The 25,822-nt window shown below is 37.1% G+C and overlaps 1 pseudogene; it reads left to right on the top strand.

Moving 5' to 3' along the window:
- The first annotated feature begins 18,168 nt into the window (after positions 1–18,168).
- Positions 18,169–20,714, top strand: LOC114629142 (annotated as a pseudogene).
- The last annotated feature ends 5,108 nt before the right edge of the window (positions 20,715–25,822 follow it).

Below are 25,822 nucleotides of genomic sequence, written 5' to 3'. Positions count from 1 at the left end.
ATATGTATATGTATATGTATATGTATATGTATATGTATATGTATATGATGTATGCATATATATATATAGATAAAAAGTTCTTAGCATTGCCTGCATAATCTGACCCCATACCCTGCCTTCTGCCCACTTTTCTAATGTGATTTCTCACCATCACCCTTCTTTCTCTTTTCTGTTCAACCCATGGGTCGTTCTTCAGCTCCTCAGATGCCCCATGCTCCATCTTACCTCACTGTCTCCATGTATGCAGCTCCTTCTATTGATAATGTACTTCACACAGTCCTCCTGAGCTGTCCTCACTCTTAACATCCTAGCTTAAACAGTTCTTGAAATTTATACCAGGTGTGCCTACCCCTGTCCCAAGGCTCTTCCAAGTTTCCAGCCCATCTTGCTGTAGGATTGGGCTCTGTGGCCAGCATTGCTCCACTGGCCATCAGTGAGGGCATCAGTCTCATCTGAAACACTAACATGAGAGCTCTACAGACTCCTTTTTTAACTATGTAGCTAAAAGCAAAATAACTCATGAAAGTGGAGCTGTACGGCTATAAGAAATAAACTCTTGAGCATTATCCTCTAAAGCCTTTGCTAATCTTAATCAATAGTATGAAAGTCTCCCTATTATTTGATTTGATATTGGAATCTACTTAGGAGTTTTAAGCACTGGTGTGACATTGCAATATTTGTACTGTAATATTCCCGGCACCTAGTATGGTATTTGACATCTAATAAACACTCAAAACTATTTCTTAAACAAGCACGTAAATGAGTAAATTCAAGAGTACATAGATTGACAGTGGTCTGATCTGCAAGAGACATAGAACATGGAAAATACCAAAGTAAAATGCTTTACTAAAATGTTCAAAAGATGACAGCCATTTGTGGCCATATGCATTATGAACTTAGGCACATTGCTTTCATCTCCTGAAGGAGGACAGGATGCATGGAAGGACTTCTCCTGGGGTGACATAAGCAAACATCTTTGCACACAGATAGGACCCTAATGACAGATCAATGAAATTATTTCCCTCAAATCTAGATTGTTGAACAATTGTAATTAAATGGTTACTTACAGAATCATGGACAACTAACAGGTAGCTACACTACCAAAGAACACCCTACCCCCAACAACTATTAACTGCTCCGATGTCCTTTGTGGGACAGGGATTTTGTGCATATCCATTATGATATTTCCTGAGCCTTATGAGACCTCTGCAAAAAAAAAAAAAATACTAGTGACCTCAGAGTGTGAAGTTGCTCTAATTTCAAGTCAACACTCACTATTCTTGGCCTACAGTGCAGCATTCTGCACCTGGATGAAAGTTTGTTTAAAGTTGGGTAACTTTAGTTCTTTATTATTTAAAAGAATTTCTTCTAAGTATGAGGACAGACAAGAACATCTGCTACAGTTAGAAGACTACCCACCCATCATCTCAGGATAGATAGAGGTCTGACTGTGCTGCAGCTACCTCTGTGGTAGCATCAGAAAATTACAGTAGCAGCTCCTCACGAGGCCACATCTGCAAAATTAAGATGACAAAATAGCGTGCAATGTTCCAGGCAGAACCTGGTAAACATGATTAATGAAATTACTGTGAAGAAAAAAAGTAAAGTGCTTACAAACCATATTTGACTGAAAGAACACCACACCAAGGGATTCCAGTCTATTCAAACCACCTACACATGGCTTGAAGAAACAGGAGAGCTATGCACCATTGATGTTTACAAGCAAACCAGGTGGGTAGCTCTTCTGCCTCAGAACCAAGGAAGCAAATGCATTATGGAAAAGCCAGCATGTGCATGTAAAAATTTGTAATTAAAGGGAGGAAAAATAAACCAGGCTATAAATGTTTTGTTTCTTTGAACACCTAAGAGAATATTTCATTCATCCAGAAGAAAGGATGATCTAATAATCATCATGGTTTATCAGTCACAGTTCAGCTTGGAATACATTGTGTGTTCACATCAGCATAATTAAAAAGGATTTCTAAAGGGGTATGGTTTTAGAAATGGAAGTGGTTAAGAACATCACACTGGATATTGTTTTACTCAGGCTAGTGACAGTAGAACTTATTCCTCTTTATGGGGCTCAAGAAACAAAAAAAAAGAAGTTGTTCCTGAAGGTGGAAGAGATATGGAAGGTTACTTTTGGGGGGTGCTGTGACATTTTGTTCTATTCCCCAGAGAGGAAGTATGAAAATGATTACTACAATCTTTCTTTTCTCCAGGATTTATGATTGTGGGTGTGGAGTGCCTATGTTGTCTCTCTGGGTTTTCCTTGTGTGTCTCTTTTTTCTATCTGAGCCTGCACCATTTGGGATGTGATGTAAGTTTTTTCCCCCTGTTTTCTCTGGAAATGTCCTGACTCACTAAACATCCTAAAATGTAGTATTGTACACTGCTTATTCCATTGTTATAGGAATAAAGAAGCAGGCCTGGTACAAAGAAGGGGTTTACCCCAAGTTTTACTACTCTACTACAATGAAGTACTACTTGATTTGGGTATAGTTAAGTTTAAATTCATAAGGTATATAAAATGCTTTACATTTCACCTGCTACATAATAAACATTCAAGCGATACTGCTCTAAATAGGGTTTGAACACATGTATGGATGGATAGCCTATGGAAAGAGGAATACATCACTGCACATACAGAATTGATCCTGTGTTCTACACTGTGTCTCCCTTGTAGATGGAAGACACTTCTCTTTCATGTTGGAGAAAGTCAATGCCAGCTGCTATGGCCATCATTAACTTTAGATATATTTTAATATTTTTATAACTTTGGTGGAGTGTTCTTCCTTTTCTCCTCAAATGAAATTATGTTTTTGTTTATTTTCAAGAATAACCTTTGCCCCTAATTCTCTGAAAACGCATAAAGAATGTATTTTATCAAATATGGTGTGTTTTTTTCATGTTTTGGTTGAATTTTTAATCTCTTCCCCAGTGATAATTTGAGAGTAACAATAATAACTCAGCATGTAATGAGTATTATTAGTTTTTATTTTCAGGTACCAAGATGTTTTTTACTCATTTTTTATCAATAAATTTGACTACAATTTTATAAACCTGGTGTAATTAACCCAATTTTTATATACTAGAAAATAGGTTGGAAAAACTAAATAATGTCTTGGTTACTTGTTGATTAGAAAGAGGTAGAGCTACATTGAGATACAGCACAGAGATAGAGCATTAGGATCCAGCATGCACAAGGCACTGAGTTTGATTACCACTTCCTCTATAACACACATACACACACACACACACACACACACACACACTTATCAGGCTATTATTTAAGCCCAGGTCTATCTTGTTCAAATCCAATTTACAACCAGGATGCTTCTAAACATATCTCAATAAAATGAGAATAAATAAGTGATAATGTCATATAAAATAAAATAAGAAGACACATAAATTTAAGTGATGTATAGTAATATATCCTATAAAAATGTTGTAGAAAGATGTCATCCAGTATAACAGCCATTTTCTTCTTAGTAAGAATAACATGTATTACTGTAAAGACATGAAGTAAGGTAAAACATGTTGATGTTCTCTCACAGAGTTCTGTCTGAGAGGGTCCTTAAGCTCTCCATTGAGGTTCTAGTCACTTCCTTCCTCCTGCACATTCTTCTGTCCCTCTACCTGTGCATAATTCTGTCCCAGATGTATGTGGTGTCATAGGAATTCTTAGGGGAATTTCAGGTACACAGATATGGGGAATATCATTATCCATGTTGGTATGAGATTTCTGGTGATGTGACTGATGTAATGGGGCTCATACTATTATAAGTAACCCCTGACCCATTCTCCTATAAATGAGCCCAATCAACTCATTGCTACAGCAAGCTAGACTAGAACGGAATGCTACTCTGGTCTTTAATGTCCTACCTGGGATAAGCACGTGCTTGCTCATGTCTGTCCAGATATCTAGTCTTCTCCTACCTTATCAGAATAATTTTTTTCTGAAAACTCTATCAGGTAAATTCTCATCCCAGAAGTTAAAATTAACATTGAAATTAATTGCATAACATTTTCCTGAGAGTTACTAAAGCATGCAAATTATTTTGTCATCAAATAATTCTGCTTCTGGCAAAAAAAATCCTTTGTAGAAACAAAAAAATGGAAAATCAATAACAAAAATACAAACAGAATAGAATCTGTAAGCCACCAGCACTATGAGAAAAGATATTTCACAAAATAGGAACCAATATTATGTCATTGATGATAAAATGAAATACATTCCTATTTAAGGCTATTCAGTAGTCCAGATATATACAAAATTCAACTTATCTACCATAAATATAGAAAAATATCTCACTGTCCCATGTTAGATTGTTATGCTGACATACGATACTAACTGAATTCTCATCATAGAAATAAGTATATAGCTATGTGTTCCCAAACCAACAGTCAAGAGGTAACCCTCAACATAGAGATAACAAACTTCTTATAATCAAAAACCTCAATGAGAATTACAATCAATATCTCAATTTCTATCACATACATTTTGCTGAGGGAATAGTGAAGTGTTTTAGACTTACTGGTAAAATACTTACTGGTAAAACAGATTTGCAAGTAGTGTTAAAAGACCTTTGTAAAGCAAATAGGAATAAAAGCCGTCTCTGTTCTACCAAATACCAAAAATGTGCCTTAAGAATATTAACCAGCAGTAACTGAAATCATGGACTTTGTATAGCAACAAATATCATAAGACAAATAGAGAATATATACAGAAACATAATATCCAAAATAAAAGACATTTAATGTAATTTGCAAAAAGAGTTCATTTAATAGAACTTGAGAAGGATTGGTACTAATTGTTCAACTGAACTCATGAGTAAAACTATCAAGCCCTGGGATTTTCTTTAATGAGAAATTTGTTGGTGAATTTCCTCCTACATACAATTAAACTATTTAGGTTTTCTCTCCTTTTTTGGAGTTGAACTTGCTTATTTGTGTCTAATAATTCATCCACTCATCTAAACTATTCAATGTGTCAGTGTGTGATTTTTGAAAGTTTCTATAATGCTTTGTATCTCTCTGGTATCGACTATAATGTCCACTGTCTCCATCTGATTTAATTTTTGCTTTTGTTCACAGTCTGACAAACCATGTGTTGGAGTTTTTGTTTTTGTTTTTGTTTTAAAAAAAACTTATGTTATATACCTAGTGCTGATTTCCTCATCTTGCTTTTTGGCTCTTGGTCTTTGCCATTCTACTGTTTGCTTTTGTTTGTCTAGAAATATAATGCCCAACACTACTTCATTTAAGATCTCTGAGCTTTGTATTTATTGTTTTGTTGTAAAGGATGTAATCGTGGACAGAGAAGAACAGTAAATGGTGAGATACGGGGGAGAGAGGCAGAGTCTCCCTGTCTTCCTTCACTGAACAACTTGGAAACATCATGTGCTCAGTTCTCTTAGAGATCCCTTCCATCACTTTGGATACAGACATTTATTGCTATAAATATTTCCCTTAGAACAGCTGTTGCTCTGTCTCATAGGCTCTAGTACACAATGTTCCTATTTTCATCTGTCCCAAAGAACTTGATTTCCTTTTTAATATCTTTGTTGACTGCTTGGTTATTGAGGAACATCTTGCTGCTATTCATTTATACTTTGTCCCTCTGATTCCATAACCTCCAGTTTACTTAAAATCTCTTATCGTATCTTGCTCATGGTGTCTCTTCACAGAAATAAAATTCTAAGACAAAAGTTCACTTCCCCTTTAATATCTATCTTTGCATGCATAACACATCCAAAACATCTCACATACAACCTTGATTACTCAACAGATATTTGTTGAATCAACAGATTAATAGGTTCAAAATAATTATACAAGTTAACACACTTTAACACTTTTGGCATGTTGTACATGCAGAGAATATTAAAGAAAGAGGAGATTTATAGCAGCCATTAAATCATATATTAAATTATAAAAGTGTAAATTCCTTTTTTTTAACCTTGAAAGTTGTGATTTTATTTTATTTTATTTATTTTATTTTTATTGGATGTTTTATTTACATTTCATATGTTGTCCCCTTACCCCATCCCCCACCCACCCAGGAACCCCTTATCCCATCCCCCCTCCTCCTGCTTCTCTGCGAATGTACCCCTATCTACCCCCCCCCCCCTCCCACCTCCCCACCCTCCAATTCCCACCCCCTAGGGCATCCAGCCTTCATGAGGCCAAGGATCTCTTCTCCCACCTATGCCCAGCAGGGCCCTCCACTCTTACATATTCAGCTGAAGCCCTGGATCCCTCCCTTAGTGCTCCCAGGATGGTGGTTTAGACCCTGGGAGCTGTGGTTGGTTGGTATTGTTGCTCTCCTCATGGGGCCACAAACCTGTAAATTCTTTACTAGTAATAGATACCAGTAAACATTCTACATATATTAAAGTCAAGCTAAATGGCAATGAATATTTCTACAAAAAGAAAGACTATATGACCCTACCTTTTAGATTCTCGGTGAGGAAACAAGTACTCTAATTGTTGGTCTTCACCTCTCTCCTCCCTCCTAAATACAATACTCCAGTCTGACCTCCAACTTTGTAGCAGACCACCAGCTGTGACTTTCTTGACCTATCCGGCCCCATGTCTAACACATCATAAAGATTTTCCTCTTCAACCTTTCTTCACACTCACCCTGTTTTCCCAGCCTTTAACTCCAGCAGACATTCTCTGGGAACTTATCAGCCAATCCTGCCAAAAAAGCAAGTAGACCAGCAAAGCATGGAGGCAAGCTTTAGATATTTACTTTCCCTTCTCTCCTCCAAATCCCATTCCTTAGTCTCATTCTCCAGCTCTGTACCAGACTACCTGTTGCAGTCTCTTTTCTTTCTCTGTCTTCATTCTCAGGGGACTAAGCAGACCCTGGTGTAATAGCCTGTTCACTTCCCTTCAGTGGACTGATTCAGTTTCTTGCCTCAGTCCATCCCCATTTCTAAAAATCAGTTCCCAATACCTAGAAAAATGTATTTACCTGCAACTTCCAGTGACTACACATAGCATTATCATAGAAGAATTCCATACCAAGCACCGTACAGACACCACACCCTTCTAAGAACCAGAGAAGGCAACAGAAACCAAGGAATAAAATATGCACCCAAAACAAAAAGGCCAGATATCAGCTCCTAGAATTACAATCATCCCAAACCCAGAAACATAGATACTAGTGTAAAAACACAATCAATAGCAGCCAGGAAAATATGTCTACAGTAGAACTCAGCAACCTGCCACAGTAGATTCTGAGAACTGCAACAAATCTGAATAAAAGACAAAGACCTTAAAATACCCTTTATGAATATGATAGAGATCCTTCAAAAGAAAATTAATAGGTCTCTTAAAGAAATCTATGGAAACACAAACAGTGGAAGAAATGAATGAAACAGTTTAAGGCATGAAAGTGGAAATTGAATTAATAAGTCAAAATTGATGGAAATCTGGAAAAGAAAATTTAGGAACATGAACAGAAACCACAGTGGTAAACCTCTCCAACAGAATAGAAAAGATATAATGGAGACTATCAGGCATAGAAGACACAATATAAAAAATGGATACCTCAGACAAAGAAAATGCTAAATATATAACAAAAATAATCCTAGCATAAACCATCCAAAAAATCTGAAATATTATGAAAAGACCAAATCTAAGAATAATAGGAATAGAGAAAGGAGAAGAAATCCAGGTCAAAGGCATCAAAAATATTTACAGCAAAGCTACAAAGTTACAGAAGAAAATGAATAAAAAGTTGATCAAAATAGGAATTAAGAAAGAAATTAAAGGCTTTCTACAATTGAATAAATTTGAATGAATACACAATATACCCAAGCTTACCAGACCCGAAAAAAACATGAAGCTGGTTCTAAGAGGCAAGTTCATAGCACTAAGTGCCTACCTAAAACAGCTGAAGAGATCTCATACTAGTAACTTAACAGAACATCTGAAATCTCTAGAACAAAAAGAAGAAATGGTACCCTAAAGAAATAGATGAGAAGGAAAAATCAACCTCAGTCCTAAAAATCAATAAAATGGAAACAAGCAAAACAAAGGTCAGTTAAAATAAGAGCTATTTCTTTGAGAAAATCAATAGGATTGAAAATACCTAATCCAAATTAACTGAAAGATAGAGAGATGAGAACCTAGTTAGCAAAATTGAAGATGAAGAGGGTCCAATGCAACAATTATCAAGGAAATGCAGAGACTCACAAGGATATACTTTAAAAATCCTTATTCCACAAAACTGGAAAATATAAAAGAACTAGATAATTTTCTTGATAGGCATCACTTATCAAAGTCAAATCAAGATTAAATAAGCAATTTAAACAGACCTGATACCCCTGTGAAACAGAAGTCATTTAAAGTCTAGTAACCAAAACAATACATAATGAAAAACAAAAACAAACAAACAAAAGCAGGGCCAGCACAGAATTCTACCAGACTTTCAAAGAAAAGTTAATGTAAATACTCCTCAAATTATTCCACAAAATAGACTCAATGTCTGTATCACCAGGAATTGGAGGCTAGATAGCCCAAAGACCTAGAATAGAAAATAAATAAATAAATAAATAAATAAATAAATAAATAACAAAAATTTAAAACTAACAAACAAAAACAATAAAGCACCAGGTGATGGTGATAATTTATGCCTTTAATACCAGCACCCAGGAAGCAGAAAGGAATAAACTGAAGGGAAACAACAGTCAGGATATATTGTATGAGACAAGGGAGAATAAATAAAATTAATTAATTAATTAATTAAATTAAAAATTTAAAATAGAACATTTCTGGGTCAGAAATTTTGACTGTGGGTTGGTAACAACATCCCACATCTTGAGGCCTTGTCTATCTATTGGAGATGGACTCTTCAAGTTCCCTCTCCCCACTGTTGGGTACTTCATCTAAGGTCACTCCCATTGAATCCTGAGAGTTTTTCACCTCCTAGGTCTCTGGTACTTTTTAGAGGGTCTCATCACCTCCCACAAAGTGTTCCTGTCTAAAAGAACTGCAAGGACAAAAATGGAGAAGGGACTGAGAAAAGTGGTCCAGTCACCACCTCAACTGGGGATACACCTTATGGGGAGTCACCAAGGTCTGACACTACTGTGTCACTGATGCTATGATATGCTTACAGACAGGAGCTTAGCACGACTGTCTTTTGAGAGACCCAACCAGCAGCTGACTTAGACAGACACAAACACTTACACCCAAATATTGGACTATGGTCAGAGACCTCTATGGTTGAATTAGAGGAAGGATAGAAGAAGCAGAAGAGGAGGATGACCCCATAGAGGACCACCAGTTTCAACTAACCTGGACCGCTGGGAGCTCCTAGACACTGAGCCACCAAACAGACACCATACACAAGCTTGTCTGAGGTCCCAGACATATATATAGCAAAGACTGCCTAGTCTGGCCTCAGTAGTAGAAGATGAACCTAATTCTCAAGAGCCTTGAGACCGTAGGGAGAGGAGAGGCCGTCTGGGGGTGAAGCATCCTCTTGAGGACAGAGGGGAGGAGGAATGGGATGAGGAACTCTGGGAGGGAGGCCAGGAAGGGAGCAACGGCTGGAATATATATATATTTAATAGAGTTTAGGTCTAAAGAGAAAATTCTCAAAAAAGGAAATTCAAATTGCTCAGAAACACTTAAGAAAATATTTGACATCCTTGGTCACCAAGGATATGCAAATCAGAATTGCTTTGGGACTTCATCTTACATTTGTCAGAAAGGCTAAGATCAATAAAAACAAGTGACAGCTCATGCTGCTAAGGATGTGGAGCAAAAGAAACACCCATCCACTGCTGGTGGGAGTGTAAACTTTTATAGCCACTGTGGAAATCAGTGTGGCAGTTGTTTAGGGAGATAGAACTCAATCTACCTGAAGATCCAGCTATACCACACTGTGGCATATACCCAAAGGAAGCTTCATCCTTGCACTGGGACACTTGCTCAATCATGTCCACTGGTTCATTCCCTCTCATAAGATCAATAGTTGGAATAAATCTAGATATCTTTCAACAGAAGAACAAGTAAAGAGAATGTGGTACATTTACACAATGGAGCATCAATCAGCTGTTTAAAAAATTAATCATAGCAGGTAAATGTATAGAACTAGAAGAAAATCATCCTGAGTGAGAGAACTCAGACCCAGAAAGACAAATATGGTATGTCTTAATTTATATGTGGATATTAACTAAGTCATTGATAACTAGTCTACAATCAATAGAACCACACAGGTTAGTTATATAGTAAGGGATTTTGCACAGGGTTGAAGGAGACAGCTCTCCATAGGTGATGGAGATAGAATAGATAGTTATGGATTACTGGGAGAGGGACTAGAATGTGACAATCAAATGGAGATGTAAGTGGAGGTTGGAGGAGACTACTGGGAGAGACAGCTAAAATGAAAGATCATTTGAGCAATAGTATTGATCTAATAATATAGTAGAAGCTTTCTAAAATATATGAAGGGGAAGAGTTGGAAGAACAAGTGTAAGAGCCAGAGAAGAGGGAGAACACCAAGGAAATATGGCCTCCTAATTCAACAGGACTGGTGATGTATGAACTCACAGAGACAGAGGCAGCAGGCACAGTGCCTGTATAGGTCTGTATCAGATGGGGTCCTAGAGATGAAAGTCATGGACACATGCCTCATCTCTAACACAGAAGCAATCTCTGTTTGATAACCACATGCAAATGAAAATTTAGTTTTCTCCAAGAAAGCATCTCTGGGGAATATTTTTGTTTGTCTTTATACTCTACAAGTCCTTTGTGTGTATATTATGGCTTCCAATTTGTTTTCTGGGATTCCTGATCTTGTGAAATGAGTGGGTCTTTGAATCTTTACCTGTTTCTTTTCTTGAGTTCTTTTCCTTCTCTTTGTTTTGTCCCATTCTGATGTGTTAATTTTTGTTTCATCTTATTATATTTTATTTCATTATTATCTCTACAACCCTGTTTGGTTTCTAATGAGAGAAAGGGGGTGAATCTGAATGGAAGGGAAGATGGAGAGGAACTTGGAAAAGCAGAAAGAATAGAAACCATAATATATATTATTGAAAAAATCCTATTTTCAAAAAAGAAAAAATAAACACACAAACTCACAGATAGATAGATAGATAGATAGATAGATAGATAGATAGATAGATAGATAGAGAAAATTTTACAATCTTAAGCATAGAAACAGAGAATAAAATAGTGGTTACCTAGGAATAAATCAGTGGTTCTCAATCTTTACTAATGTGTAACCCTTTAATACAGTTCCTCATGCTGTGGTGACCCCCAACCATAAAATTGTTCTCATTGCTACTTCATAACTGTACTTTTGCTACTGTTATGATTTGCAATATAGATATTCATGTTTTCTGATGGTCTTAGGCAAGCCCTATGAAAGAGTTTTTGATCACCAAAGAAGTGGCAACACACAGGTTGAGAAGCACTGGACTAAAGGCTGAAAAGAGCGTAAGAGTGGCTAGATACTGGTTAACCTATGCAAACCTCCATTTACATAAGAGTTATATATTCTGACTATCTACTGTAGAGCAAAGTGATTTCAGGTAATAAAATTACATAGTATTATTCTTAACATATTATAATATAAACAATCCTTGAGAACTTTATGCTGAATGAAATAGACCAGATGCAAAAGAACAAATATATGATTCTCCTTATTTGAGTTACTTAGAAATTTAAGTTTTATAAGACAGAGGATAGAATAAAGATCAGAGGCAAATAAGGAAAATGCACATTAAAACAACTTAGAGATTCCATCTTACACCTATCAGAATGGCTAAGATCAAAAACTCAAGGACAGCACATGCTGGCAAGATGGGGAACAAGGGGAACACTACTGCTGGTGTGAGTGTAAACTTATATAGCTACTTTGGAATCAATAAGGCAGTTTCTCAGAAAATTGGGAATTGATCAACCTCAAGGCCCAGTTGTACCACTCCTGGGCATATACCCAAAGGAAGCTCCATCCTACCATAAAGACACTTGCTCAACTATGCCCATAGCAACCTAATTCATAATAGCCAGAAACTGGAAACAATCTAGATATCCCTCACCCAAATAATGAATGGAGAAAATATGGTACATTTACACAATGGAGTATTACTCAGTTGTTAAAAACAATGACATTATGATATTTGCACATAACTGGAAGGAACTAGAAAAAAATCATCCTGAGTGAGGTAACCAAGACCCGGAAACACAAACATGTATGTGCTTACTTATAAGTAGATGTTGACTGTAAAGTAAATGATAATCATGCTATAATTCACATAATCAGAAAGGATGAGTAATGTGGAAGGCTGAAGGGGACACAAGGCTCTCCATGGGAAGGGGACATAGAATAGATTTCAAAGGTGGACTGTGTAAAGTTGGAAACAGGAGGAATCAGATGAGGTTGGGATAGGGAGGAAAAAAATACTGAGAGAAGCAACTGGGGGAATTTAAGGGTGTAGAGGTAGATGAACCTAGTACAATGACAACTCCATGTAATCTATGAGAGTAGTCCTAACAAAGTCTGCTAGTGATGGGGGACCCAGAGCCTGAACTGTCCATCTTCTGTAACCAGGCAAGACCTCAAGTAGAGGGATTGGGACACCAACCTAGACACAAGACTGTAGACCTACAGTTTGTCCTGCCTGTAAGAGTATTCTGGGACAGAATTGTCATCAAAGAGACTTTCATCCAGCAACTGATGAGAGCAGATACAGAGTCCCACAGTCAAACACTAGGCACAGCTTGGGGAATCCTATGGAGGAGTGAGAGGAAGAATCAGAGAAACCTGGGACACCAGAAGAACACAGCCCAAAGAATCAATTTACTGGCACTCACAGGGGTACCCAGAGATCAAGGAGCCTGTAAGGGTCTAACCTAGGTCCTCTGCATATATGTTATGCCTGAGTAGCTTGATGTTCTTGTGAAATTCCTAACAGTGGGAACAGGGTCTGTCTCTGACTCTTTTGCCTACTTGTATGACTCTGTTTGTTCTACTGAGTTGCCTTGTCCAGCTTTGATGTGATGGTGGGTGCTTGACCTTATTGTAGCTTGTCAGGCCATATTTGGTTGATGTCCCAGGGAGACCTGCACTTTCCTGAGGGGAGGTGGAGGGGGGTGGATGTAGGGGAGAAAGAAGGTTTCAGGAATAGACTTGGGCAAGTAGAGGGAGGGAAAACTGAAGTTGGGGTATAATATATGACAAAAGAATAAAATTTGTTTAAAAAATTTAAAAGACCAGGGGCAATAAACTAGGTAAAGAACAGGTAGTTCTTTAATGGATAGAGTCTCCTCGGTATAGGATGATAAACAGTTATGGAAGTTGAGTGATGATAAAGTGATATATTAATGTGAATATACTGGATATAGTGAAGTACATATTTTAAAGTAGTTAGAAAAATAAGTGATTGTGTGTTTATAATTAGCTAAAAGTAAAAGTCACACACACACACACACACATACACACACACACATACACACAGCATCTGGTACTGGGAACCCAACTAGCCCTGGTAAAGTGAGGCTGTGGATATTAGAGGGGATCCCACTACCCACTCCACTACCCATGTCACTAAACCATCATAATTCCTAATTGGATTCTATATAGTCATACTTTTAACCACAGATAACTTTAGTCCTCACCTCCCATTAAATAACCTTCTCCTTGTAACAGGAGACCATTATTAAAAAAAAACCACACAATTGGTCAAAATACAGAAACAAGTAATCACAGATTGTTGAGGTCTGATCGATATGTCTAGAACACAACCCCTTTACCTAAGGTACCTGGGTCCACCTCAGCAGGGTGTTGAGCCTGAGGTAGGATGTGTGGAACAGGAGAAAGAAGACTTTGACCAAAAGGCACAATTCATACACTGCCACTGAAACAACTCAGGCCACCTTTATTTATACATTTGTTTTTCATAGTTGAAAAGGTTTTACATTCAGTTTTTTCTCATGTACCATCTCCCTTAAGAACTTCCTAAGTATAATAATAATCTCCACACTGTACTTTTTCCCTTTTTTTTCCTCCTCAATTTCCATGATTTCCTGCTAACACATGAACTGTAACAAGAAAGAGGAAACTTAGCTTTAGCAAGTAGTTAATATCTAACCTAGCACATTGGTATTTAATCAAGTGACTATGGCTAGTAGCCATTGCAGTTACAGTATAGAGAAATGATAGACTACATAACCAGCAAATTCTGATATAATTACTGGCACCTAGCACATGGCATTAGGACATGGTCCTCATGTCCTAATCAGGATCCCTAATTCCTCTGATGCCCAGGTGTCTTAGCAAATTAGTAACCCAAGTCAGTTCTTCATCCTTGCGTGGCTTACATCTGAATGTTCCTATTAGGTCTTAGAACCAACAATGCAGCATAATCTTTCTAACTTTTTGATAATCAACTAACTGTTGTTCGGAACTGGTTGGTGGGCAAATTGTTGTTAGAACTCAGTTCCCATTGGAAGAGAATGTCTGGATGTTAGCTGATGTACCCAGATCGGGGCCTTGTGTTGACTCAACTGCAACACCATTATTAACAGAGAGGAGTAGTGATCTGTTCCATTCCCACAATCCTCAGAGACAAACAAGAACGAATCATAGTTTTCACTTTCTTTTTCTCATTCTGGGGAAACATCTACAACAGAAAAAGTGAAAGTAAAGACTTCCAATAGCAAAACCAAAAATGCAAATAAAAGGCAAAAGTGAACCATGCATTCCCTCAGGAAAGGCCAGTAGATTCTGCATGAATATCAATCACTACAGGTCATTGCCACGTGGGGACCTAACTCCTCAGACCTTGCCATAGGAGAGCTGTCTATGTTACACTTATGTACCTTTCCCAGCCAAGGTTTGGTCACCTCCACTAATGCTTAGGAAACATGGTAGAAGAGGAGAAAGAAAGATTGTAAGAAGCAGAGGGCCAGGAAAGCTAATGTGAGATTGTGTCTTCTGGAAACAATAGAGAAGCTTCAACCATGATGCCTTAACACTATAACTGCCTAAGCAAGATGTGAACAAGGATGACACCAACAGACATACTAACAAGAATAGGGAAATTTTATGGGGCTTCAACCCTAAACAAAAACATAAGCAAATATGGAATTCTGAGAGCAGGAAAACAAGTCTTCCTCTGGGAGAACCCCTACTTGGTTATCCAATACCAAATGGTTAGTTCTGAAATCATATGCATACAAGCAATACTAAATAAAGCAGGTTATATTCATATACTTGAGTAGTTCTTCTCTTCTTCTCTCTATGTCTCTGTCTTTGTTTCTCTCTATCCCTGTCTCTCTCTGTCTTTCTCTCTGTCTCTCTTTCTCTCTTCCTCTGTCTCTCTCTTTCTCTCTCATTCTCTCTTCCTCTCTCTTCCTCTCTCTCTCTCTCTCTCTCTCTCTCTCTCTCTCTCTCTCTGTGTGTGTGTGTGTGTGTGTGTAAAACAATAATAACAATAATAATAAAGAAAAAGAGGCCATGACTTAGAGGGCCCAGAGTTGGGGGGTCAATTGGGAAAGGCTGGCAGGAATAAAGGAAGGAAGAAAATGATGAAATTATATTTTAAGTTAAATACATTTATAAACATTCTTAAAATGTAAAAAATAAAACAGCACTTCATCTCATCTTGTGTCACACATGCTTCTCTCCTGGGGAACCCGAATCCATTGGCCCGCCATAAGAGGAAGGAGGGCAGTGCTTGCTGTCTCTGACTAGCATCTCAGTTTCAAAACTGAAACATGAGGATGAGCTTAAGGTTTCTCCCTGTAGACCATCCACCCCTTCCCTTCCATTGGTATCAATCCCAGTGGCAATTAATAATAAATCTGCTCTGTGATAGTATCTATCCCAGAGCCCATCAGAGTATTCATGGGGAACCCAATCTGTAGCATCAGGACAAAGTTCTGAGGCCTTGGTACTATCTTCTCAAAGTAGCACTCTTGTCCTACAGCTATATGAGCACCTTCCATCTTACTGTACTGACAAATGTAGTAGAGTCCCTAGCAAGTGTTTAAGCCATACTGAGAAGAGGCAGAATACCACACAGTCCTTTACAAAGCTCTGATTCACTGTGAGTACAAGAATCCTCGGCCTAAGCAAAAAAGTAATAGAGAATCCCTTTATTCTTTCTCGTCTTATGCACGACACTGAGCAAGAGTTGGCTGTTGCATGTGGGTAAGATTGGGATGATTGCAAATCTGATCTTGCTATAAAGATAAAGATACAAAAAGCCTTATAGGTGAGTGCTCTACTGTAATACCTAAAAGTGAAGCCCTCCCTACCAGCTATTGATAATATTATCTAACTGATTTGCTTTTCCCTATCTTCAGGGAGCAAAGGGGTTTAAAAAGCCTGGAGAAATGAAAATAATCCTATTTTCCTACCAATTTCACCTAAATATCCATTTTTAAAAATCAGTTATCAAAGACAGGAAGTCGCAGTGGAATTGTCCTGTTTCTGAATAAGCTAGCTAGGAGTAACAGTTTAAATCCCTTTTCTGGAAATCTGTTATCAGGTTTCAATGACATTGGATTAGTGTATTTATCTCAAAACCAGAGTTGATTTCTGTCAAAGCTTTGTTGAAGTCACATTTCAATTATAACTCTAAAGGAGACCTCCTAATGGGCTTGAGATTTAGTCTGAATCATCGCTGAATATATGTTCTTCAAAAACATGATTTACATTTTCTTTCTTATTGAAAGCAGAAATTATCTCAGAGTAAGTTTGATTTTATTCAACAACTTATTTCTCATAATGGAAGATGAAGTCCGAGTTGGCAGGATGTAGGAGGAGCTAAGGTGGGAGGAGTTAGGAGAGAAAGAGGAAGAGGAGGAGTAAGGAGGAGAGGAGAAAAAAAGAAGAGGAGGAGCTAGGAGACAGGAGAGGAGAATGAGAGAGGAGATGGGGGCAGATGTTCACCTGTCTGTAGCAGTCAAAGGTGGTTGGTATATCTAGGTTGGGTATTGGGTTACACTTCTGATTGTATGGGTATCTTGTTACTGATCATTACCAAATATATAAATCTTTGATTAATTTAAGCATTAGAGTCTCATCTTTCTACTGGGCCCACATGGATGGCGGGATGGTCTAGGTAATGTCCAGCGTTGCAGAAACAGTGTGGGAGATTGAGCCATCTCCCACACTGACCACTGACGTCTCATGGGTGACAGGGCTGGTGTTTCTAGTTGGCCATTTCTATCTGCAGCATGCATGTAGCCTCCAGCCAAGAAACATGGCAGCTGGGCTAGGCAGAGCTGCTGCAGCTTAGTCAGCCTGAGCCAGAAGCCATTTTAAATAATTACCTCAACAGCAGGATACAATACCATCTATACAAAAGTTAACAGCTAATAATCAGACAATTCTAATTGTAGAAAATTTTAAATTAGTTTGATTTGTTGAGATTAGTATTTTTCATTAGAATGTACTAAAGAAAGAACACCAGCCAAATTAAGATAATTTATTATTAATGGCAGCACATCTATCTATTATTGCTTGAAAAAAGTACTTAATATGTAAATTGTCATTATAAAGTAATAGACAAAATATTCCTCATATTTTCACACAGATTAATCACATTTAGAGAGGTACAGAAAAAACATACTATGTGTTTAAAATAAAACTATTGTTATTGCTAAATGACAACTTTTATTGTCTCAACTTCTAAAATATTGGTTAAGTTTCTAAGTAGTAAATTACAAAAGGATATTATGAATCTGTATTTGTACAATGTCATTTGATACGTTAACTTAGAATTCATAATTTAAAGATTATTGATGAATGGAAAATTGTTGATACTCCATTTTCCAATTTTCATTTAAACAAAAAATCATGGAAGACAGGCTTCATCTCATCTGGGACACACTGGAACTCATATAATTCTACAGTAGAGCAGAACCTTTACAGCTCAGTATAAATCTTTTACCTAGAATAGGCCTCAGATGTATAGAAGTTACCACTGCCTATTCCTACCATTTCAGGAATACCATATTATCATCTAGCCTTAAGTTAAACATAAGAGACTCCACCATGTAAATGTAATTACAGTATCCATCTGTCAGCTGATGGATATCTAGACTGTTTCCAGTCTCTGTCTATTATGAATAGAGCAGCAATGAACATGATGAGCAAGTATCTCTGTAGGAGAATTTATAGTCTTCGCGTACATGGCCAAGAGTGGTAAAGCTGGACCATGTTGCAGATCTATTTTCACCATTTTGAGGAATTCCCACATTGACTTCTATAGTGGTTGGGTCAGTTTATACTCCTATCAGTTATGAATAAATCTTTTCTTTTCCCCACATCCCTGCTGGCATCTGCTAGCATTTATTCTATGAATCATAGACATTCTGAAAGGAGTAAGGTAAAGTCTCAAAATAATTTTAATTTGCATTTTCCTGGTGGTTAAAGATGTTAAACATTTTTAAAAATTATCTCTGAGCCATTTGAGTTTCATATTTGAGAACTCTCAGAACTCTCCTTTTAGCTTTATACCCCCATTTTAATTTTTTTCTTTTTTGGTTTTTTGAGACAGGGTTTCTCTGTGTAGCCCTGGCTGTCCTGGAACTCACTCTGTAGACCAGGCTGGCCTCGAACTCAGAAATTCGCCTGCCTCTGCCTCCCAAGTGCTGGGATTAAAGGCATGCGCCACCACTGCCCGGCTGGTTCTTTGTTTCCTTAACGTTCAGTTTTTCTAGTTCTTTGTGTATTCAGATGCATAATTAATAAACTTCTTTACCATTCTGGTGGCTGACTCTTTGCTCCAATGATAGTGTCCTTTGGTGTACAAAGTTTATTTTCCTGCCATCCAATTTGTTAATTGTTGGTCTTAGTGCCAGAGCTATCAAGATCCTTTCTAGAAAGTCCTTTGTGTGCCAATGAGTTTAAGTGTATTCCTGTTCCTTACTTCTCTTCTATCAGATTCAAAGTATCATGTTTTGTGTTAAAGCTCTTTATACATTTGGAGCTGAACTCTATACAGAGTGATAAATACAAATCTGTTTTCATTTTTTACATACAACTATCTAATTTACCCATGCGCTGATGGGGTTGTCTTTTGTCCAATATATGATTTTGTCTACTTTATCAAAAGTAAGGTGTCTGTAGGTATGTGGAGCTATGTCCAGGTCTTTAACTTTATACTATTGATCATAATGTCTGTTTTATGCTAATACACCTTAATTTTATGATTACAGCTCTATACCACAACCTAAAATCTGAGATGATGATACTCTAGCAGTTCTTTCATTGTTTGGGATTGTTTTAGCTATCTTTCATGTTTTATGTTCTCATAAGAAGGCAAAGGTTATATTTTTAATTTCTGTGAAGAATTATGTTTGAATTTCAATAAGGATTGGATTGAGTCTGTAGATGAGCATTTTTACAATATCAAACTAACGAATCTTTCCATATTCTATGTCTCCTTCAATATTTTTAAATATCTTAAAGTTTTTATCACACAAGTCTTTCACTTGCTTGATTAGAGTCATACCAAGATATTTCTGATGCTATTGAAAATATTATTGTTTCCCTGATTTCTTTCTCAGTATGTTTGTCACTTGTATAGACGGGATACTGCCTCTTGTGTATAAATGCTGTGTCCTACTATTTTTCATCTGTTATGAAAAATGAAATTGGCTCTCTGTTCCTTCCTGTTTCAAAGACAGCCGCATCTTCTCATGTAGTGCCAGCCTCATCCCCTAGACATGATAGTAAAAGTAGGAGTGAAATTTGGCGTATTCGGCATCTTGTTACCATAGATGCCTTCTCATGTGCATCTGGCAAAATAGAGATTTTTGCCATCAATGACTCCTACATTGACCTCAACTTCATTGTCTACATGCTCCAATATGACTCTACCCATGGCAAGTTCAATAGTACAGTTGAGACTGAGAATGGATAGCTTTTCATAAATGGGAAGTCCATCACCATCTTCTAGGAGCAAGATCTGACTAATATCAAATGGGCTGATGCTGGTGCTGAGTATGCCATGGAATCTACTGGTATTTTTACCAACATGGAGAAGGACAGAGCCTACATGAAGGGTAGGGCCAAGAGGGTTATCATCTCTGCGCATTCTACCAATGCACCTGTGTTTGTGATGGATGTGAATCATAAGAAGTATGACTACTCACTCAAGATTGTTAGCAATGCTTCCTACATCACCAACTCCTTAGCTCCCTTGACCAAGGTCACCCATGAAAACTTTGCATCATAGAAGGACTCATGACCCCAGTCTGTGCAAACACTGCCACTCAGAAGACTGTGGATGGCCCCCTCTAGAAAGTTGTGGTGTAATGTCTGTGGAGCTGCCCAGAATATCATCCCTGCATCCACTGGTGCTGCCAAGGCTGTGGGCAACATCATCCCAGAGCTGAACTGGAAGCTCACTGGTATTGCCTTCCATGTTCCTATCCTCAGTGTGTCCATCATGGACATGACATGCTGTCTGGAGAAACCTGCCAAGTATGATGACAACAAGAAGGTGGTGAAGCAGGCATCTGAGGACCCACTAAAGGGCATCTTGGACTACACTGAGGACCAGGTTGTCTTCTGCAATTTTAACAGTAACTCTCACTTCTCTATCTTTGATATTAGGGCTGGCATTGGTCTCAATGACAACTTTGTAAAGCTTATTTGTTGGTATGACAATAAATACGGTTACAACAACAGGGTAGTAGACTTCATGGCCTACATGGCCTCCAAGAAGTAAGAAGCCCTGGGCCACCTCTCCCAGAGAGGAAACAAGAACAAGAGAGAGGCCCTCGGCTACTGAGAAGACACTGTCCCAACTCAGTCTCCATCACAGAGTATCTCCTTCACAGTTTCCATCTCAGACCACCACAATAGTAGTAGGTATCCCTACTTTCTTGAATACCATCAATAAAGTTCACTGCATCCACGTTCAAAAAAAGAAAAACAAAACTATGAAAATTTCAAGTAAATGAATGGAGCTAGAAGCAATCACCCCAAGTAAGGTAAAAAGACAAACTCAATATTTTCTCTGGTGTGTGAATGTTAACTTTAGGCTTTAAATCTGTGAGTTGCATTTAGGACACTTACAGAGACTAGGCAGCTAGTATGGGACCAGGGTAGGGAGAACCAAATAGTATATAATTTTGTAAGAAGATAAAAGTGAAATTAGAACAGGAGTATTAAGAGTGGTAGAGAAAGAAAGGAAAGCACAGTAAAGAAAGATGGAGAAGGATAACTAACACTAATGACACTTGAAAGGCTATTTTAAAATAGCCTATGATAATAATGATAATAGAAACATAAGTGTGTGTGTGTGTGTGTGTGTGTGTGTGTGCGTGTGTGTGTAAATATAATGGAATTTAAATGGAATTACCATACAATGCCAGAACTAAACATCATATGCTACCAGATAAAAGCCCAGTCAGGAATGGTTTTGGGATCTATCTAAATGGATATCTGATAGACAGGTCCCCCCCACCAAAAAAAATAAGCACTTCAGGCTATCAACAATGCTATTGGCTATTTTCCACAACTTGATACTAAGACTCTAATACTAAAGACACAGCACATATTTATTGAGAAATCTAGCTGGTACTCAACTGGAGTTTTGTCCCTATTGGCTAGTGTTAATAGTGCCAGAACATGCTTTATATTCTACCAGAGGAGTAAAATCAGACATCAATCTCATCCAACATCAAATTCGATAAGCTGTAATAGTTGACTACTTGTAGGCTATTCCCACTGGAGCAATAGTGTCATGAATGTTGAGTAGTGATCAACATTTTTTGTTTACGGGGTTTAAGGCCTAATTCACAGGATAACACATGCTTGATATTGTTAATGAAGCCAAGAGCCTGAAGCTATATAGGCCATGGGCCCTAGGCAAGAACTATCATTATTATTCTGCTAAATGAACATAGCAATAAAATCACTCCTGATGACATATTGCTGCTCTCAGAGGTCAGTGCATCACTCAGTTGTCATGAAAGAAGTTTCTTCTTTGAGCAGATGGTAATTAACAGAGACCTGCACCTGGGTAACATACACACAGAGGGAGACTTTGGAGTTTCTTTTTCACACCCCTCCTCTCAAAAGTTAGAAATTTATACAAAAGAGAGATGGGAAGATTTTTGGAGCCAGAGGTGGGAGACAACTATAAGTAAACAACATTTTCCAGGCACAGCAATGTAGAGTCGAACTCCTAGAGAGTGTGACAACATGTACAAGACCTATACAAGCTCAAGTCAGACAAAACCCTAGGATGGAGGAAGGGAAATAGGGACAAAGTCGCACCTCTGGTCAAGAAGATCTTTGCATATGACAGTTGCGAGAGGGGCAAAGTCTGTTTTCTTTAGCAGAGAGACACTGAGTCTATCAACCATACTCCAGAGACGGCCCCACGCTCAGGGGTAGTTGGACAATACAAATTATACTTCATTTTTTAATGTTTTTTTAATTTTCCTTTTTCCCTTAGAAAAGAGAAAGAACACGAACTTAGGTAAAGTAAAAGTAGAAAAGGATATAGGAAGAGTTGGAGAATGAGAAAAAATATGATAAAATTATATTCTATGAAATTCCCAAATAAATAACAACATTATATTGAATCTTGATTTATAAATATTTACAAATTTACAATCACATACTACCTAGGTTCAAGTAACATTATTTTATGTAGAGCTGATTATTTTCAAATTTAATTTTGGGGTGTGTGATATATATATATATATATATATATGGAGAGAGAGAGGGGAGAGAGAGAGAGAGAGAGAGAGAGAGAGAGAGAGAGAGAGAGAATCAATGAAGAAGATAATGTTTTAGAGTCCGTGAGCTTTGAATTGGACAGATGCATGTTGGCAGTCCCTTTATTCTTCCAGCCTGAGAATATATGAGTTTTTTCTCTCTAGCTTTTTATAATTGAAGGAGATGTCTTCTTTCCCATATTCCAAACTATGATTTTAGTCCATATCACTACTGCATTTCAGTTTTTATATTTTCTCAGGCCCAGATTCTTTAAAATTATCTGAATTATTTTAATATATATACTAAGTATTGATAAATACAGATATTCAGCATACAAACATATAAGACATCATAAGCAGAATTTGAAGACAGTTTATTGATCAATATTTAAAAATATTGATTTAAACATATAGAACTCTCATTATAATGCTTTTTGAAAAATAGAGAATTATGGTTACCACCCAGTATGAAAAATTCAACCAGTATAGAATTAGCATATTGTAACACCCTCAGTCTTTGCTGTCAAGGAGACTTTAGTATAAATACAAATACTAAAATTTTTCTTTAGAACTACTTCTGTACCTCCACAGCATATACACACATACATGGTCAGAAATAACACAGATATGCCGTAGAGAGTGTTAGTTAATCTATGTTCAGTTGAATCCTCTGGTAAAGATCCTGTAGAATCAGAGGCCCCACATGTCCTCAGTCCCTGCACTTACTAATTTTTCAGGTCATCAATCTTTATTTCTCTTAGGCATTTTAACATTGTGACTCAGAAATTTTGCAGAGCAACTAAAATCATAAAAGAACTGCAAATATTTTGAATTTTTTCAAAATTATTAATAAATGAATGCATATGTTTGGAAAGGCCAAAAAGATATAAGGCTCAAGAATGTGTGATTTTTGTAAGGTCTTTATTTTTCTGGGATATTTTTAAGTGGAGAGTAGCAGAGCTAAACATTCAGAGCCTACTGTGCACACAGCATTACACATTAAATATAATAGTGTTCTGCTCTATAGCTGAGCATTTTTAAATGCTCAAACTGATGGGTCTAAATAAGACATGTTGGCATGTGTTCTGAAGCTTACTGTCACTATGAGACTTCTGTCTCTCATTTCCTCCCACTTTCCATGATCAGCCTGTGTAGCTTGTGTTCAGTCCTGCCAAACTAAGGTTCTGGACTGGTTCATCAAGTAGCCACTGACTTAACAAGGAAGATTTAAGCACTTTTTCCTCATGTTTTATAGTATGATATACAGAATAACATTGACTTCAGTGGGGAAACTGTATTGTAGTCAAGGTAATATGTACCAATGATAAACAGAATTGACCATTAATTAATGAATATTAAACCAAGTATTTTATACTTCATTCCTATAGACACTTGAATACATGATAAGTATTATGTATGTGTGTGCATGCATGTATATTTGTGTGAGTATAAATTAAATGCCCTTAATAAAAATCTCTCTTCATACTGATGATATAGATCTTTAAGCAGAAAATTCATATCTATTTTCCAAGGTGTTCCCTATGTAGGGGTGCTAAAATAATGAGATATTCATTTCACAGATAGTGTATGATGTTTTAATATTGTTTTATAGAAAAAATGCATGAATATAATTCATTTTATGAGTATGTAAGTCGATTTCTCTGAATTTAACTCACCTGAAAAATTAAGATGATTTCTAGCTACTGGTTATATCATATGAGCAAGTTTAAATGATACACCATAGACAATCTAATAAGGGAGAATGAATTCTTAATCAATATTAACTTCCCTTTTTCTTTTGTCTAAGAAATTTGACATTTCATTAACTTGCAAGGAAGAATGCCAGTACTAAATTTAGATAATCTAATTCTATTGATTCCTAATAGAAAGCATTAGCACAGAAAAGGAAAAATCTAGAGTTGCTGATTGATCACAATTGTTCAAACCCATGAGCATATCACATGGAAAAAATCTATAAGGTCCTTTTTTAACCCATAAATAATAGTTTAATTTGTTAAATCTCCTTTCATGCTATGAGGCAATTGATTCTCCTATCAAAGCAAAGCTGCCAAATGATGAATTTGGTGTAGCCTAGCTTGGCCTAGAGTCTACAGTGATCCTTTAGTCTCAGCCTCCCAAGTGCTGGGATCACAGGTGTGAATCACAAAGGAATAATGACCTAAAACAAAGAGAGTCAAAGGAGCTCAGAAACTCTCATTTCAGCATCCTAATAAAAACATCTGCCTGACCAGAAATAATAAAACAAAAATACAGCTTAGCAATGAGACCATCTGCTGGCAATATTGAACTTGGAAACTACAAAGAACTACAGATAAAACTTCTCTCCCAAAAGTTCCTTCATCTGCCCTAAGCTCCCTGTGCCTGGGTGAATAGTCTGTACTCCATAGAGACTACTTCTGCCCTACAGTCAATCTGACGTAAGGAGAATTCTGCTTCTGTAGAGGTCTGCCTCTTGTCTAATTAATTTCCATGTCACCTTGATTGCTCCAGATTTAACAAATCACAACTACAACCAGCTCAGCCAACCATAAACTCTCAATCTGGTCTTTTAATGTTCATAAAAAGATCCCAAAAAGAGACAAAGATTCATGATCAGGAAACCTCCTTGAGATCTTCAGTTGTAAGCTGAGAAGACAAGATGAAGGTGGAAAGAAAGATGCTGCCACTCCAGATGTGGTGGGATCTGAGAGAATGGAGCCAATAAATGATGTGAATGAAGTCTCATGCAATAGACAACTTTATTCAGAGCATCAGACAATTTTTACTCTGAGGATTAAGAGAGTTCACATGAATAAAGTTTACCTACGTTCAATCTGTATTCAATAATAAAGACAAACTCTGTGTAGCAAAAGCATGTTTTTCAAATTTAAAAAAAAAAGGATGTTTTTCTGAAGGACAATTTAAACATTTAACTGAAAGACAATATCAAGCAATAATGAGTAATCTGAAATAAACTCACTCCTGTTATACCTAGAAGGTACACAAAACACATGCCATAAACATTTCTGTATTTTGAAGAAGTTGATGTCACAAGACATTTATCTTATTTTCTTGGAGTGTCTCCACAAGCACTCATAACTCTCCT

Source organism: Grammomys surdaster, unplaced genomic scaffold (genome assembly GCF_004785775.1).
Source record: "Grammomys surdaster isolate TR1022 unplaced genomic scaffold, NIH_TR_1.0 278, whole genome shotgun sequence".
NCBI lineage: Eukaryota > Metazoa > Chordata > Mammalia > Rodentia > Muridae > Grammomys > Grammomys surdaster.
The sequence above is the reverse complement of the archived record's forward strand: the minus strand, read 5'-3'. Positions and strand labels throughout refer to the sequence as shown.